Raw genomic sequence first — 18036 nt, forward strand, 5'->3', positions numbered from 1 at the left:
CTAAATACGGACCACGTAACGATCAAACTTTCTATTATACACCACATTGGAACAATAAAAATCGATATAAGAATTTAACGAATAGAAGTAACTATCGGTGGTCAAACGAAAACAAGTTTAAAACTAATTATTGGCAAAATGAGGCATTAGGGCGTATTAATACGTCATATAATCGTAACGAATGCGTTAAGAAATCTATGAATTCTCAAAAGCCAGATAATGCAGCATTAACTGTAGGAATCGAAAAAAATTATGAAACTGTAACAAATGAAAAAAATTAAATTAATGGAAACGCTACAAACTTAGCTAGAAATGGAAATAAAAATGAAGAAAATACTTTGCAGACGTCTAGTGAAGTTGGCATGAAAATTATAGGAGCTACAAATGCAAACTCAACAACAATTAAACATACAGTGCAACGGAAAACCCCTAAAACTTCTTTACAAGTAAATAAAACTACTAAAAAGATAAATCTTAATATTACCAAAATATCAACAAATATAATTAAGAAAAAACAATTGTTTAAAACTCGCTGTATCAAGAATGCGAATAAAATAATAAACAAGACAAAAACAAACAAAGTTAAGAATAAAATTGTTGCAGAAAAAATTAGCAAAGACGCTAAGGAACCGAATCTTACAATAAATAATTTAATTAATAAAGAAAAAAGTCCAGCACTAGATATTAAGGAACAAAGTAAAACTATAGAAAATCATACAGATGAAGTAAGCAATCTTACAACAAACAGCACCCACAAACACGCTAATAGTAAAATAATAGGAGAATATTCTGAAGACAGCCCAACAGCGGATTGTACAGAAGATATAGATATAAGCGATATAAATAAAAACTATGGAAATCAGAAGCAAACAACTATTCGCAGGGATACTTTAAATAACGAAAGCGTAGAAAACTTGTTTGATAGTGAATTGGTCATCAGATTGAGTCAATCAAGCGACGACAATTTAGAATTCCAGGACAATGGTGAATCCAACATTTCCAATGTACACACTATTAACTGTGTAAATATATCTAATGATGAACAACAAATAACAATACTACTTGCTGCTGATTTACCCGATTCTGTTGACATCGAACCGAATTATTTAGATATTTTTGAAGAAGGTGCTTCGTATGATGACAATTTCGGAAATTCGTCACCAATTAAAGATACTAACACAAAACCTCGTATATCTATAGTAACATTATCGCGTCTTGTACGCAGCGAACTTATCGAATCGGCAGCAAGCGACTCAAGTATTACAGAAACCGAGAGTGCGCCTACAACGCACCACACAATACACACACTACCAATAGCAGGTACACCAAGTAAACGGGTCTGTCGACCGAATATGGTAAAACGGCGACGTAATATTTCAAGTTGTAGTAATTCAAGTGGTACTACAGAAAATTTAATTGAAAAAGTAGCCGGTATGGATAAATTTGGTATTAAAGAAGTCATCAATAATAGTGGAACACGTTTTGATGAAGCGCTTAAAGCACATGCGCGTAAACGTTTACGTGAAGAGATACGTAAACAATTGAAATCAATGAATGTAGAGACGGCAAATGATGTTGATAATGTACATTGTGTACCCGATGATATTGTAGATGCTATATGTATACCAGATTTGCTATTAGATGAGATACGTAAAGCTTTAAGTATAGAATTTTTTTATAATAACGATACATTACAAGAGCCTACCATGGCAATTGCGCCATCCAATTCAGATAAATAGGATGCCACAAAAGACAGGAGTGATAAAGAGTTAGTTAGAGTTGGTGGTGTTGGTGCTGGTGCTGGAACAATGACGAATAATATACAGCCAATACAATAAAGTATTGTTGAAACGACGACTGCAACAATGGGAGCTGGAGAAACTGAGATGGAAACGAAAAAAGATGCAGTTTAAAAAGATAATATGGTAAGAAAAAAGCATTAGATAGCGGTGTTAAAACGGCAGCAGTATCAAAAGCGAATAAAACTAAAGACTTTGTCGAAAATGCCAAAATATTGGAAAACAAAAATGCAACCAAAAAGAGTGATACAACGCAGAACGTATTAGAATCTTACAATAAATAATTTAATTAATAAAGAAAAAAGTCCAGCACTAGATATTAAGGAACAAAGTAAAACTATAGAAAATCATACAGATGAAGTAAGCAATCTTACAACAAACAGCACCCACAAACACGCTAATAGTAAAATAATAGGAGAATATTCTGAAGACAGCCCAACAGCGGATAGTACAGAAGATATAGATATAAGCGATATAAATAAAAACTATGGAAATCAGAAGCAAACAACTATTCGCAGGGATACTTTAAATAACGAAAGCGTAGAAAACTTGTTTGATAGCGAATTGGTCATCAGATTGAGTCAATCAAGCGACGACAATTTAGAATTCCAGGACAATGGTGATTCCAGCATTTCCAATGTACACACTATTAACTGTGTAAATATATCTAATGATGAACAACAAATAACAATACTACTTGCTGCTGATTTACCCGATTCTGTTGACATCGAACCGAATTTCATATTTCATATTTCATATTTCTTTATTCAGTCTATGATTACAAAAATCTTACAGACTATATTAAACATTATTAAACATAAGGTTTATTTACAGTAAACTTAATTTAAAATGGAAAATAACATATTTTTAAAACTTCGACGAGATATCGCAAAATCAATACAATAATTATTATTGATTGAGTTAATAGCAATTAGAGCGCGAGTGATCGGGCCATTAAGTGCGTAATTAGATCTAAACTGGTCAATTAAAAACATATTATATTGGCGCAAAGTCCGTGATGGAACATAAAAGTTCAAAGACTCTAACAGTATCGGGCAATCAATATTGCCATTGGAAATATCATAAATAAACATTATAGATGTAATTAATCTTCTACTTTCTAATGTGTGAAGATTAATTAGCTTACACCTAGAGATATATGGAGGAAGAGGCAGATCGAAGTTTATATCGTATAAACAGTACTTCATGAATATTTTTTGCACACGTTCGACTCTCTTATTGTGTACCTCATAATAAGGACTCCATATTATGGAACCATACTCAAGCCTTGACCGCACAAAGGCATTATATAATAGTTTTTTAGTATATGGGTCCTTAAACTCGGATCCATTTCTTTTAATAAAGGCCAGTAAGGAATATGCTTTGGGGATAATAAAATTTAAGTGCTCGGTGAATGTAAAAGACGAATCAAATACAACACCTAAATCCCGAATTTTATTCACCCTAAGTAACGGCTTATTAGAGACATAGTAAGACGAAATCAATTTATTACATAATTTGGAATAAGTTATGTAATAACATTTGTTGGCATTCAGCGCAAGCTTATTTTTACAGCACCACTCATTAAAATTATTTAACTCAGATTGTAGTATGAGAGTATCAGACTCGTTCTTGATTCTGAAAAAAATTTTCAAATCATCAGCGTAAAGGAGATAATTGCATTGCTTGAAACAAGCACTTACATCATTGATAAAGAGAATAAAGAAAAGTGGGCCAAGGATACTACCTTGGGGCACACCTGAGGTTGCTACATAAGGCGATGACTTTACGTTGTCAATAACAACAAAATTTATCCTATTGGATAAGTATGAATAAATCCATTGTAAAAATGTTGAGTGGAAACCCATTTTTCGCAATTTAGCCAAGAGAGCTTTGTGCGAAACTCTGTCAAAAGCTTTGGATATGTCCGTATATATGCAGTCAACTTGACAACCATGAGTAAAAGACGAGATGCAGTAATTCGAAAAAACGACCAGATTAGTTACTGTTGAACGCCCCGGAACAAAGCCATGCTGACATGGGCAAATATAACGCTTAACTGCGGACGATAATTTAGATATTTTTGAAGAAGGTGCTTCGTATGATGACAATTTCGCAAATTCGTCACCAATTAAAGATACTAACACAAAACCTCGTATATCTATAGTACCATTATCGCGTCTTGTACGCAGCGAACTTATCGAATCGGCAGCAAGCGACTCAAGTATTACAGAAACCGAGAGTGCGCCTACAACGCACCACACAATACACACACTACCAATAGCAGGTACACCAAGTAAACGGGTCTGTCGACCGAATATGGTAAAACGGCGACGTAATATTTCAAGTTGTAGTAATTCAAGTGGTACTACAGAAAATTTAATTGAAAAAGTAGCCGGTATGGATAAATTTGGTATTAAAGAAGTCATCAATAATAGTGGAACACGTTTTGATGAAGCGCTTAAAGCACATGCGCGTAAACGTTTACGTGAAGAGATACGTAAACAATTGAAATCAATGAATGTAGAGACGGCAAATGATGTTGATAATGTAGATTGTGTACCCGATGATATTGTAGATGCTATATGTATACCAGATTTGATATTAGATGAGATACGTAAAGCTTTAAGTATAAAATTTTTTTATAATAACGATACATTACAAGAGCCTACCATGGCAATTGCGCCATCCAATTCAGATAAATAGGATGCCACAAAAGACAGGAGTGATAAAGATTTAGTTAGAGTTGGTGGTGTTGGTGCTGGTGCTGGAACAATGACGAATAATATACAGCCAATACAATAAAGTATTGTTGAAACGACGACTGCAACAATGGGAGCTGGAGAAACTGAGATGGAAACGAAAAAAGATGCAGTTTAAAAAGATAATATGGTAGAGAAGAAAAAAGCATTAGATAGCGGTGTTAAAACGGCAGCAGTATCAAAAGCGAATAAAACTAAAGACTTTGTCGAAAATGCCAAAATATTGGAAAACAAAAATGCAACCATAAAGAGTGATACAACGCAGAACGTATTAGATGTGGACAAACCGAATAATAATGTGGATAAAGAAGAAGGAATAGATCAGAAAAAAGTAACAAAATTACCAAGTGATAAAGCGCAGGAATAAGTAATATATGTTTCGAATACGAAAAATGGGGTTAAAAAAGATAATACTGTAGAGAATAAGAAAAAATCGGATAAAGCAAAGCAGAGTGATAAAATAGTAGAAGTTGTAGCTGAAGATAAAACGAAAAATATTGTAGAAAGACAATAAAAGTAAAGATCAACAAAAAGCAAAAGAGAGTGATAAAAGGTTAGAAGTTATAAATGAAGATCAAACAAAGCCGACTGTAGAAAAGAATAAAACGCAAGGGAATGACGAAAAAATAAATGACACTGACAAAACAACTACTGAAATAAAAAAAAATCAATAATTACTGAAACAGTGCCAACACCTAAGGTATATGCTGCAAAGCGTAAAGCAAATATAATAGAAAGCGATACAGAAAACAACAAAACTAATAAATAGAAAGTTGCTCAGAAATTGTGCGCGAAATAAGTGCACTAAACTGTGAAGAAAATAAAAGAATGAAAAAAAGGTAAAAAGATTTCACGTACAAAACAGAATAAACTCAAAGAAATCGATGATGATATAATACCACTTGATACATCATCATCGTCCAGCAGTTCATCGTCATCAAGTTCGCTACTATCGGAACGACTCAGATTCTGAAACATCATTTCGTAGCGTTTCGTCATCAGTGAAACGTAGACGCATAAAATTACGCACAGATGCGCAAAATATTGTAGAAAGTTTTGAAAAACTCATACTACCCAGTCTGAGTGATAACTTGAAAACACGTTATCATAAAAAAATTCTACATACACACGTTTGCATTTCATATCATGTATATGCACCAGCGAATATAATACAAAAACATTTACGAAAAAAGAAATTGCAAAAATACAATCTGATCTAAAATCTGAAGATTGTAGCGCTGCTTTAGAATTTTTGATGCGTGAAATTGTCAACGTTTTCAAAAACAACAAGTAAGGAAGGCTAAGTTCGGGTGTAACCGAACATTACATACTCAGTTGAAAGCTGTGGAGACAAAGTAAGGGAAATCACCATGTTGTAAAAGGAACCTATGGTAACCCTGGAATGTGTTTGTATGACATGTGTATCCAATGGAAGGTATTAAAGAGTATTTTAAGAGGAAGTGGGTCATAGATCTATAGATGGACGCCATTTAGGGACATCGCCATAAAGGTGGACCAGGCCTGACTCGAGAATTTGTTTGTACGATATGAGTATCAAATGAAAGGTGTTAATGAGTATTTTAAGAGGGCGTGGGCCTAAGTTCTATATGTGGACGCCTTTTCGAGATATCGCCATAAACGTGGACCAGGGGTGACTCTAGAATTTGTTTGTACTATATGGGTATCAAATGAAAGGTGTTAATGAGTATTTTAAAAGGGAGTGGGCCTAAGTTCTATAGGTGGACGCATCGTTATAAAAGTGGACCTGGGTTGACTCTAGAATGCGTTTGTACAATATGGGTGTCAAACGAAAAGTGTAATAAGTGTTTTAAAAGGGAGTGGGCCTTTGTTCTATGGGTGGACGCCTTTTCGGGATATCGCCATAAACGTGGACCAGGGGTGACTCTAGAATGCGTTTGTACGATATGGGTATCAAATGAAAGGTGTTAATGAGTATTTTAAACGGGAGTGGGCCTTAGTTCTATAGGTGGATGCCCTTTCGAGATATCGCCATAAAGGTGGGCCCGGGGTGACTAGAATTTTTGTGTACGATATGGGTATCAAATGAAAGGTGTTAATGATTATTTTAAAAGGGTGTGGGCCTTAGTTCTATAGGTAGACGCCTTTTCGAGATATCGCCATAAAGGTGGACCAGGGGTGACTCTAGAATTTGTTTGTACGATATGGGTATCAAATGAAAGGTGTTAATGAGTATTTTAAAAGGGCGTGGGCCTTAGTTCTATAGGTGGACGCCTTTTCGAGATATCGACATAAAGGTGGACCAGGGGTGACTCTAGAATTTGTTTATACGATATGGGTATCAAATAAAAAGGTGTTAATGAGTATTTTAAAAGGGAGTGGGCCTTAGTTCTATAGGTGGACGCCTTTTCGAGATATCGCTATAAAGGTGGGCCAGGGGTGACTCTAGAATTTTTTTGTACGATATGGGCATCAAAAGAAAGGTGTTAATGAGTATTTTAAAAAGGCATGGGCCTTAGTTCTATAGGTGGACGCCTTTTCGAGATATCGACATGAAGGTGGACCAGGGGTGACTCTAGAATTTGTTTGTATTATATGGGTATCAAATGAAAGGTGTTAATGAGTATTTTAAAAAGGAGTGGGCCTTAGTTCTATATGTGGACGCCTTTCCAGATATCGCCATAAACGTGGACCAGGGGTGACTCTAGAATGTGTTTGTACTATATGGGTATCAAATTAAAGGTATTAGTGAGGGTTTTAAAAGGGAGTGGCCCTTAGTTGTATATGTGAAGGCGTTTTCGAGATATCTACCAAAATGTGGACCAGGGTGATCCAGAACATCATCTGTCGGGTACCGCTAATTTATTTATATATGTAATACCACGTACAGTATTCCTTCCAAGATTCCAAGGGCTTTTGATTTCGCCCTGCAAAACTTTTTCATTTTCTTCTACTTAATATGGTACGTGTCACACCCATTTTACCAAGTTTTTTTCTAAAGTTATATTTTGCGTCAATAGACCAATACAATTACCATGTTTCATTCCTTTTTTCGTATTTGGTATATAATTATGGCACTTTTTTCATTTTTCGTAATTTTCGATATCGAAAAAGTGGGCGTGGTCATAGTCGGGTTTCGGCCATTTTTTACAACAATACAAAGTGAGTTCAGATAAGTACGTGAACTGAGTTTAGTAAAGATATATCGATTTTTGCTCAAGTTATCGTGTTAACGGCCGAGCGGAAGGACATACGGTCGACTGTGTATAAAAACTGGGCGTAGCTTCAACCGATTTCGCCCTTTTTCACAGAAAACAGTTATCGTCCTAGGAGCTAAGCCTCTACCAAATTTCACAAGGATTGGTTAATTTTTGTTCGACTTATGGCATTAAAAGCATCCTAGACAAACTAAATGAAAAAGGGCGGAGCCACGCCCATTTTGAAATTTTATTTTATTTTTGTATTTTGTTGCACCATATCATTACTGGAGTTGAACACTGGCATAATTTACTTATATGCTGTAAAGATATTAACTTTTCTTTTAAAATTTGAATTTAAAAAAATTTTTTTTTAAAAACTGGGCGTGGTCGTTCTCCGATTTTGCTAATTTTTATTAAGCAGACATAAAGTAATAAGAGTAACGTTCCTGCCAAGTTTCATCATATCTTCAACGACTGCCAAATTACAGCTTGCAAAACTTCTAAATTACCTTCATTTAAAAGTGGGCGGTGCCCCGCCCAATGTCCAAAATTTTACTAGTTTTCTATTCTGCGTCATAAGCTCAACTCACCTACCAAGTTTCATCGCTTAATGCGTATTTGGTAATGAATTATCGCACTTTTTTGATTTTTCGAAATTTTCGATATCGAAAAATTGGGCGTGGTTATTGTCCGATATCGTTCATTTTAAATAGCGATCTGAGATGAGTGCCCAGGAACATACATACCAAATTTCATGAAGATACCTCAAAATTTACTCAAGTTATCGTGTTAACGGACAGACGGACGGACGGACGGACGACTGCGTATAAAAACTGGGCGTGGCATCAACCGATTTCGCCCGTTTTCACAGAAAACAGTTAACGTCGTAAAATCTAAGCCCCTACCAAATTTCAAAAGGATTGGTTAATTTTTGTTCGACTTATGGCGTTAAAAGTATCCTAGACAAATTAAATGAAAAAGGACGGAGCCACGCCCATTTTGAAATTTTCTTTTATTTTTGTATTTTGTTGCACCATATCATTACTGGAGTTGAATGTTGACATAATTTACTTATATACTGTAAAGATATTAAATTTTTTGTAAACATTTTACTTTAAAAAAAATTTTTTTTTAAAGTGGGCGTGGTTCTTCCCCGATTTTGCTAATTTTTATTAAGCGGTACATATAGTAATAGGAGTAACGTTCCTGACAAATTTCATCATGATATCTTCAACGACTGCCAAATTACATCTTTCAAAATTTTAAATTACCTTCTTTTAAAAGTGGGCGGTGCCACGCCCATTGTCCAAAATTTTACTAATTTTCTATTCTGCGTCATAAGTTCAACTCATCTACCAAGTTTCGTCGCTTTATCGGTCTTTTGTAATGAATTATCGCACTTTTTCGGTTTTTCGAAATTTTCGATATCGAAAAAGTGGGCGTGGTTATAGTCCGATATCGTTCATTTTAAATAGCGATCTTAGATGAGTGCTCAGGAACCTACATACCAAATTTCATCAAGATACCTCAAAATTTACTCAAGTTATCGTGTTAACGGACGGACGGACGGACGGACGGCCGGACATGGCTCAATCAAATTTTTTTTCGATCCTGATTATTTTGATATATGGAAGTCTATATCTATCTCGATTCCTTTATATATGTACAACCAACCGTTATCCAATCAAACTTAATATACTCTGTGAGCTCTGCTCAACTGAGTATAAAAAGAGACTGCAAAAAGGGAGCGTGGTAATCGTATAAGAAGAAACACAGATAAATCACAACAATCAAACGATGAACAACCATTTTCTACAACAAGCGACACGTATGCTAGGAGAAGGGATGATACAGCAGGCACTTCTACTTCAGATATGGGCGACAAAGCTAATGCGATTTGCAGAGAAGCTGTTAAAGATATTAACAGCGGTGACAATAAAAAAACTGCTAGTACAGCAGAAAATTATGATGTAATAAGAAATTGTAGTATGCAATCAAATCTGAAAACAACATCCTCTTGCGCCGCAACACCAACTAAACACGACCAACAACATCAAAGCGTAAATGGGCGAACATTAATGAGCAATCATGTGGAGGATGTAGAAGAGGAAGAGGAGGGGGAGGAGGATGTGATTGGTGAAAATGCTAAAATTGCACAAAATGCAAGACAACGTGGAAACAGCATTAACGCATTCGCTGAAGCATACGAATATTTACAACAGAACAACAATCAACACAACAACACTAATAAAATTACAATGAATAGAAATATGTTGGTAAATGAAACGACACGTCGACATCTTGCCAATACTTCCACTCCAAATAATAATATTGGAAGTTTACCATCAAGAAATGAGACGACGACGTCTTCTATTGGTACGACGGCGGCAGCGAATGCACCACCAACTTATTTGAATGGTTTGGGATTATACTTTAAAGATCTTTTTGGCACAGAAATTAAATTAAATGGTGCTACAAGAAACACAACAGTGAGAGACGAAAATGGTTTCACGTTGAATAATTTTTGGCCGCTATCCGGCGTTACACCGCTCATGATCTCAGATACGCTCTTTCCAAATGTAGATTTAGATGCTTTGCGCAAAAAAAATATCCTCGGCGAATTTGTTGTAAACAATTTACGTGGATTAGATTTTAAGTTAATGGAAATGCATAAACGTAAAATGTTCGACGAAGAGATGATATTAAAATTGCAAAAAGATAAAATGGATATTGATATGCAAACTATGCAATTGCAAAATGAAAAATTTCTTTTATTGAATACCGCTATGACGGCAGCTTCTATTGAATTGCCAAAGAATGAAACAACTACTGAATCGATTGCACTTGCAACAAACGCAACAACAACAACCGCAACTGTTACACCAATACAAAATGCAGATTCACAACCATCTCGTATGGATACAACTTCAAGCAGTACCAGTCCCAGCTCTTCCAACGGCGCCATGAACACCAGCGCCACCATGACCACCACAGCCACCATGACTACACCACCACCACCTCCAGAGGCTACCACATATTCTATGCAACAAAACACATATAAAGATCATCGTAAACGTCGTATTGATGATAATTATTCCCGCCAAATGATAAACGGTATCGTCCACGTCACGTAGACGTGGCGGTTGTTTTCGTAAAGTTATGTTGAAACGTGCCAACAACGCACCCAGTATAGATCCGCAATTGGAAACAGCTATTGAATTTGCACCACAAGATAAAAGATTGTCATCACCTGGTCGCAATCTTGATACACAACGACGCCCTTCAATCTTTGATGGATCGCTTCGAGACATACATACTCTGGCATCTAATGTCGGGTTGAGCGCCAATGCGGAGAAGACGGATATGTATAAAGTCCCGAATCGGTCTAGGCTTAAGCTAGGAGGTATGACCTTGCAGGAGAAACCTTGCACAAAATATCTAGGAATCATTATAGACAGTCAGTAAGTTGTTGTCGAAGTTCAACGTGGAGGAGAGAGTGAAAAAGGCCTCGACACCACTTTAAGTATGTAAAAGAATACTGGGATATACGTGGAAATACCGCCCTCTCTCTATCGTTGGATATTTACAGCGATTTTAAAGCTCATTCTATATTATGGAGTTCTTGTTTGGTAGACGGCCAATCAAAACAAGAAAGTACCTCCAAATTAAAGGGGTATGTGATATATCAATGCACTGATCCCATCCTGCAGGATATATTCCATTGTATACTGGTGCCGAAGAGCATAGCGCTAACAACTGCACCTACACTCATTGCCTCAGACGGAAGAAGTAGCTACGACTAAATCAGTAGAAACACTGGAGGAAACTAGCAGCGTCAATTTTTACATTGAAAACCAAACAGCAATTAAGGCTATAATCTCTATAAGTGTTTTAGAATGTAAGCACTTTCTGGATATAATCGGTATAGGGAGAACTTTACATCTATATTGGGTCGTGTGCATAGGGGAATAAATGGAAATGAGCTAGCTTAACAAGGCGCATAGCTCAAAGTTTGTACAGTAGAATGGGCGATATTAAAAGAAGGCTAGAGCTGCCCATTACCGACCAAGCAGGAATTGCGTGGAACTGAAAGCGTCGAGGATTATGTGCAGTTCTTACATCCTTAGACTAACAAAGTTACTCCTATCATTGAAAATAATGAACTGTAGGCTCAGGATGGGTATTCTTACTGGACGCTGTTTCTAGCGTCACATGCTTTTAAATTAGGCCTTGTCAGTGATAGCAGATGTAGGAAGTGTGTGGTGGAGGAGGCAACAATCAAGCTATTTGCCAAAGGAACAGAGCTATTTTACAACATAGGCAACTTTTTAAAACCGGTTACTTTTATAAAACCGGCTACTTTTTTAAAACTGGCCACTTTTATAAAACCGGCTACTTTTTTAAAACCGGTTACTTTTATAAAACCGGCTACTTTTTTAAAACCGGTTATTTTTATAAAACCGGCTACTTTTTTAAAACCGGTAACTGTTATATAACCGGCTACTTTTTGTTAACCGGTTACTTTTATAAAACCGGCTACTTTTATAAAACCGGCTACTTTTTTAAAACCGGTTACTTTTATAAAACCGGATACTTTTTTAAAACTGGTTACTTTTATAAAACCGGCTATTTTTTTTTAAACCGGCTGCTTTTTTAAAACCGGTTACTTTTATAAAACCGGCTGCTTTTTTTAAACTGTTTACTTTTATAAAACCGGCTATTTTTTTAAAACCGGCTGCTTTTTTAAAACCGGTTGCTTTTATAAAACTGGCTGCTTTTTTTAAAACCGGTTACTTTTTGGAATCGGTGACCTTCGAATTCTGTAAGTTTTTGAAATCGGTGACTTTTGAAATCGGTAACTTTTTGAAATCGTTGCCTTTTTTTGACCGGCTAATCCTTACAAACCAGCTATTTTTTTAGAATCAGTGACTTTCCTGGAAACAGTTAATATTTAGAAACCGGCTACTTTTTTGGAGTCGATGACTTTCTTGGAAACAGTTAATATATAGAAACTAGCTACGTTTTTTGGAATCGCAGTCAGCGATTTTGAACCAAGTACTTTTTTAGAATCGTAGACTTGTTCGAATCAGTTACTTTATGTTACCGGTGGCTTTTTCAGAACAAGAATATTTTTTGTAGCCTTTACCTTTTTAGAATTTTATTAATGTAGACCTCCCAACTTTAACATTGAGTAATTATTAAATTAAGCATAAACATAATTATCAGTTAATTCTGTTATTTGATTATTTAAAAACGAAGCACCCTTGAGTAATAAGTTTTTTGATTGATCCCAAAGCTAATAATTTGAGCAACCGCCTTTTTGATTAGAGTCATTATTCAAACTTGTGTGATTAAGCATGTTTCTTGCATCTTACATTTCACGGTCAGATTTTTTAGGTTTTTAAATTTTTGTACAACCAACTTTGAATACGAGCGAAATGCGCAATTTTTTATTAATTTTCGGTTTTCTTTATTCAAATATTGAATTAATCTAACAATCGATTAATTAAACAAATGATTATTCTTGTACACAATAATTTAAAATACGTTTCTTTAGTCGATAGCGCCGATAAATATTAAATGAAATTAACTACAAGTTGTTGATAATTATGTACTAATATACTTTGCTATTTTGTTTTTGCTTTAGAATTTCGCCTTGGATATACAATCAGTATATATGCAGGCAGGGGAGGATCCAGGATTTTTTTTGGGAGGGGGCACACAGGACGAACCTGCAAAAAAGTTAACAAGAATTTATATAAATATTTAGAAGTAGCATACCTACTTCGAATTTATTTATAGAGGTTCAAGGCTTATAAAAGTGTCAAAATAATAAACAATTATGTGTACAGTAAAGACATTTTTCTTTTGTATTTCCTGCTTCATTAGGGTCAATTTTTCCCGCAATATCTTCATTGATATGCATTAAAGCCAATCCATTCAAACGCTCTCCTGTCATCCTGTTGCGAAGATACGACTTTAATCGGCGTAAGGTGGAAAAAGATCGCTCGGCAGTGCTGGTAGTCACTGGAAACGTATACAGTAATTGACAAAGAGTTCTAATATTTGGCAACGCTGTTGCTCGTTTGTAGGCATCTGCTGCAGAATCTGGGATATTTTATGTCATTTCTTTCCAAATTTTTAATTCACCCTTCAAAGCTTGAAAACAAGGAAGGCCTTCTTTATATAATTCTGCGCCTTGTAAAACATTCTCCAAATCTTCATCGCTGTAGTTTTGGGACAGCAACTTTTGCAATTGCCCAATTCTTTGCATGGAGGCGTTAGGAAACCTGGATGACATTTCGTTTATAATATAGTCTAGACAAGGAATATATACTGCAACTCGGTAACAATCTTCACTGACTGAGTCTGAATGTTTGGTCGATTATTTTGACGCACGGTGATTCTGGGGACCGTGATTTCTGCACCAATATCATTCGCGATGCCCTTAGCCTGGTTGAAAAGTTTTTTTAAAAGAGTCAGTGCTAGTTTCACGTTGTCTCTGTAACTTAATGTGGTCATATCAATAAGCTTAACTGCAGAAACTATATCAATATCTTTGGTTTGTAATTTTCGAATTGTTGTTTATAACTCAAATTTTCTGTTTTAAAATTATTTATACATATATAAATATACAGTTCACAAGAGAAATTTTCATTAAACATAGATATTTTTGTAGAATTTCAAAATCTATAAGAATTATGATTTTGATTTATTTGAATTATTGTTTACGATTAAAAAAAAACGGGTAAAACCCGCAAAATTAGGCGACTCAAAACGTTATTTCCTACTTAGTTTTAAAACTTTTAATTATCTAGTTTTGTTTGTTACTGGAAAATATGTGAATTTTAAATCACTTTGCAAAAATTCCATGAAACCAATAAACAATTTGTAAAGAAATATAAATTCGGTCATATTGCCCCAAATACCATTGAAGCTGCTTTTTTAACACTTTGAAATTCAAGATCTCAACGTCTTGAACTGGTAAAAGCTTTAAGTTTTTTAAGCTAAGCTTTGAAAAATTATAGTCCGGGAACCGTTTTTTTAACATTTACTATTTATTGAAAATTTTATAGCTCTAGCTATTACTGTTGCTGGGGAAGTTGATTTAGATAAAAGCGGCTACGTGCCCCCGTGCCTCCCCCCCCCCCTGGATCCGCCCATGTAAGCAGGAACCCCTACAATGAATTTAAGTACAATGAGGCGCTGCTTTTATTGGAAGCCGATGGGGTAATATTTTCAGATTCTACATTGTGTTAAGTTGAAAAATCATTTAGGCAATTCACAAGGCCCCTTTTCGCCGCTTTAATCATGGTATGCTTTAATCAAATTTTATATTGGAAACCATGGCAACAACTCAAGTCTTGACATTTTACATGAATACTAAACTTTTTTGAATTGCCCAGTTATTTTTAATTTAATACGCGTAGCCAAGGTCCGGACGTTTCATCGACAGCAGTCATTGAGATTCGATTGGGCACTACTCGTAGCAATAGAATTTACAACGCTCAAGGCTATTTTACAAGAGTGTATTTTATCAACCAGAAACTTGGTTCATATAAAAAAGCCCTTGGAAGAATAACCGTACCTTGCAATTCTTTCCTACCAAGATATTTTTTCCGGGCTCAGCTCTACTCTAAAATCAGCCGAATTACGGGTCAGTTCAACCAAAATTGCTATCAATTTTTATCCACTGCAAATAGTTTTCGAATCAATTTCACACAAATTGTTGATTCTGAATTGATTTTTTCAACAAATCAACAATGCCAATGAAAACTGTTAAAATTACAGATTTTTCTCAACATTACAATAACTGTTGATGTGATTTCTGCCGCTCCATGGTCATAAGAACAAAGTAGTGAGGGCCGTGAGCAAAAGTTTATTTTTAATATTGACAGTTGTTCGCTGTGTTTAACAGAAAAATCAGTTAGATTAATTGAGAATCTGTCGCTTTTACAGAGTATTGTTAACTTGAATGACTTAAGAAATTTGTTATCTTGACAAAAACAAAATCGGTTGAATGAACCATGCGATCCATGCGATCAATTTTGTATATACAGTTACTCACAAAAATAAGTACACACTTGGTTTATGCTGAAAAAAACTCAAATGCAGTAGCTCACAGCTTAATTGATAGTTTTCATCTAAAAAATCGCAAATTGCTAACAGAAACCAAATTCAAAAAAATGTCAAAGGTTATTCAAAGGTAAGGAGAATTAATGAAAATTTCAAAAATGACCATCAAAATTTTCCAATTTTATTTATTTTTTTTTTCAGAATTTCTAGAAAATTTTTGTGTATGCAGTTTAGTAGCGCAATACATTTTTGTATAATAATGTGCAAGTTCGAAATACCCCAAAACGTTTTCTGAATTTTCAGAATTTTTTTCGGCGAGGGTGTTGAGCAATCCCCAACATACAAAATGCATTTTTGTTAATGCGATCCATACACGAAATTGCTCAACACCCTCGCCAAAAAAAATTCTGAAAATTCAGGAAAAATTTTGATCTATTTCGAACTTGCACATACTAAAATTCATTGGGCTACAAAACTACATACTCAAAAATTTTCTAGAAATTCTGAAAACAAATTTGAAAATGTTGATGGTCATTTTTGAGATTTTGATTAATTCTCCTTACCTTTGAATAGCCTTTGAGATTTTTTTGAATGTGCTTTCTGTTAGAGAATTCGCGATATTTTAGATGAAAATTATAAATTAAGCTGTGAGCCACTGCATTTGAGTTTTTTTCAGCATAAACCAAATGTGTACTTTTTGTGAGTAACCGTATGTTCATTCCAGGGGTGAGGTTTTATTGACCGGCCAGTTCAATCTAATTCCAGAACAATAAACCCCATTTGTTGATTTTACTTGCGTCATTTCTTTCGGTGTGTTATAAGGGTATTGGGCCTGACATCTGCATCGCTATATAGCGATTCGTACGTCCGTTTCTATGTTCCTAGAGGAGTTCGCCCCAGTCTAGAGACTTTTCGTGATCCGGCAGATTTTCTAGTAGAATTTTTCTTTTTAGCCAGCATCTCAAGCTCCTCACGCTCACGCCCTACGGTGTATTTTTTATAGTTTTCGAACGAAATTGAATTCTTAGGCAGCGGCTTTTCTGCAGCCCTATATCGTTCTCAACAGTGGTACGTAGTTAGTCAGAAATACGCAATGTCGAAATATTAAACTTATATGTATATCAATTCAGAAATAAATAATTTGCGAAGATTCATATCTCGAATGCACGCAGCACGTGAATTCTAGACAAATGTAATGCAATCTTTAATTTTAGCTCACACCGTAATAAGACGAAAACATTTATTTCCTTTTTTCGCTAGAAGTAATTTTAATTAAGTAGATGGCCTGTGATACGTAGTTATGGGGCTCGATTGGTAATTTATTGCTCTGACCTGCTTAGATTCGTTTTTATTATGCACATTAGGGTGCGTAAGCTTTAAACAACATATTTTCTGTTCCTTGGTTTTTTATAATATTTAATAGATAATCGTGAACTGGGATGTCTGTAAAAAGCTCACATAGACTGAATGTGTTCATAGTGTTACCAAAAATTTGGCTCGAAGACAATAGACTGCGATACCCTAGCTAGAATTACTCCCTTCTCTTAGCAAATACGAGAAATCTGATATTGGCCATTTTTAAGCAGAAGTCTTAATACCATTTTGGGTTTTATAGCCACTTTAATAGACGTGAAAATACTTCATAAACTTCTTGCTTTGCCACCTTGTTTTCCTGAGGATATAAGGTAAGTATGGTGGTAAGCCCTCCACAAGATACACTTGACAAGGCACTTTGACCAGCCCCCAAATCCCAGCAGTTTAGGAGGCTTAGAATATATCCGCGGTAGGCATGCCTGTTGAGGCGACTAAAACACCAAATTGATTCAAGGGGTTGTGTAGCGCAATATATAGCTTCTCCAACCCTATAGTCAACCTCACCTCACGAATCCTATTTCATTAACAGCCGAGGCTCTGGCAACCCCGAACTCCTGACGGATCTAGGGGGCGGGAGGGCGATATGGCATGTGTTCATACCAAATCGTTCCCGAGATGGTCGGGCTAGTACCTTTATGCTGCTTGTTACCGGAACGTACCGGATCTATATCCGGAAAAGGACCATCAACATCGATAATACTCCCAAGGCCTTCGGGGGTGTCCTTAACTCTACAACAACAACCAGCTCCCCAATATAATACCACTCGATGAGCTAGAACCCTCCCTCTTTAAATATATAGGAAATTTAACCATTTTTTTATTCTACTGTAGGGCATCAAGTTTTTG

The 18036-nt window shown here is 35.5% G+C and overlaps 1 pseudogene; it reads left to right on the forward strand.

Moving 5' to 3' along the window:
- The first annotated feature begins 1740 nt into the window (after positions 1–1740).
- Positions 1741–15005, forward strand: LOC137235757 (serine-rich adhesin for platelets-like; annotated as a pseudogene).
- Positions 15006–18036: the final 3031 nt, after the last annotated feature.

This window comes from Eurosta solidaginis, unplaced genomic scaffold (assembly GCF_040869045.1).
Source record: "Eurosta solidaginis isolate ZX-2024a unplaced genomic scaffold, ASM4086904v1 ctg00001065.1, whole genome shotgun sequence".
Taxonomy (NCBI): domain Eukaryota; kingdom Metazoa; phylum Arthropoda; class Insecta; order Diptera; family Tephritidae; genus Eurosta; species Eurosta solidaginis.